We start from the raw sequence: 1,623 nt of genomic DNA, 5'->3' as shown, positions 1-1,623 counted from the left end.
AGAGAATGATAAATCCATTTGGATTGTTGATTCTTGATCTACTAACCATGTTTGTAACTCTTTCCAGCTTCTTGAATCGTGGGAGGAAGTGGACGAAGGCAGCTTAACTATTAGTGTTTGGAACGAAGCGTTCATTGCGGTCCAAGATAGAGGAAGAGCTCGTCTGAAGTTCGAAAATAAATTTTTAATTCCGAATTTTAGAAGAAATTTGATTTCAGTTTCCATGTTGCAATTAGAATAATTTGTTATGACTTTCACAAGTTCTAATATATCTATTTCTTTCAATGGATCACAATTGTGTACTGCATGTTTGGAAAACAGACTTTATATTTTGTGACCTAAAGAACCCCTCGCTCTTAACAATGATTTATTCAAAGTAGCTAAACCTAGGGCCATTAAACGTCAAAAGACCAAAAATGATAACATGACGTATTTATGGCATTTAAGACTAGGTCACATTGTCTATGATAGCATTCAAAGACTTACAAATGACATGCCTTTGAGGGAACTCACCTTAGGTGAATTACCTATCTGTGAATCTTGTCTAGAAGGCAAACTGACCAAGCGTCCATTCTCTACAAAGGGTGATAGGGCCAAAGAACCACTTGGACTTGTGCATTCAGATGTTTGTGGACCTTTGAATGTACAAGCCATGGGTGATTATGAGTATTTTATCACTTTCATTAACGATTACTCTAGATACTCATGTCTTTACCTAATGCATAGGAAATCAGAAACATTTTAAAAGTTTCAGGATTTCCTAGCGATGGCTCAGAACAAATTAGGTAAAACGTTAAAGATCTTTCACTCTGATAGGGATGGAGAATATTTTGATATTCAGTTCCAAGATCATTTAACTAAACATGGGATTTTATCACAACTTACTGCCATGGGTACTCCGCAACGAAATGGTGTATTGGAACGCCAGAACAGAACTTTATTAAAAATGGTTGGATGCATGCTTAGGTACTCAACTCTACCAACTTCGTTCAGGGGACATGCAATTGAAACCGTGAACAACATTCTAAATGTCGTGTCGTCCAAATCAATCCCCAAAACACCTTTAGAACGTTGGAATGGTCGTGAACCTAGTTTACACGATTATAGAATCTTGGGGTGTCCCGCCCACGTCCTGAGGAAAAAGGAGGGAAATCTAGAACCGGGAACTGAAGTTTGCATGTTTTTTGGCTATCCTTAAGGTACTCGGGGTGGACTTTTCTATAGTCATTCAGAAAAGAAAGTGTTTACTTCTACGAATGCTACTTTTCTAGAAAATGACTATGTCCAAAATTTCAAACCACGCAGCAAAGTATTTTTAGAGGAGATGGTTAAAGAATTGACTCCAACCAATGTTTCATCGTCATCCACGCGAGTTGATGATGAAATTCCCACTCTTCATGTCCAATAGACGCAAGTAGATTTAAATGAAGAAAGTACCACTGTTCCTGAGAAAACAGTCATGGAGCCTCGTTGTAGTGGGAGGGTTTCTAGAAACCCAGTTCTCTATGGTTTGGATGGCGAAACCAATATGGTTGTTGGTGACAGTAGTGATGATGATCCTATTGGGAAAACTTATACAAGATCTTGTTTATTTTCATATAGATCTTATATTAAACGAATTAA

Source organism: Humulus lupulus, chromosome 6, assembly GCF_963169125.1.
Source record: "Humulus lupulus chromosome 6, drHumLupu1.1, whole genome shotgun sequence".
Classification (NCBI taxonomy): Eukaryota; Viridiplantae; Streptophyta; class Magnoliopsida; order Rosales; family Cannabaceae; genus Humulus; species Humulus lupulus.
Note: the sequence above shows the minus strand (reverse complement) of the source record.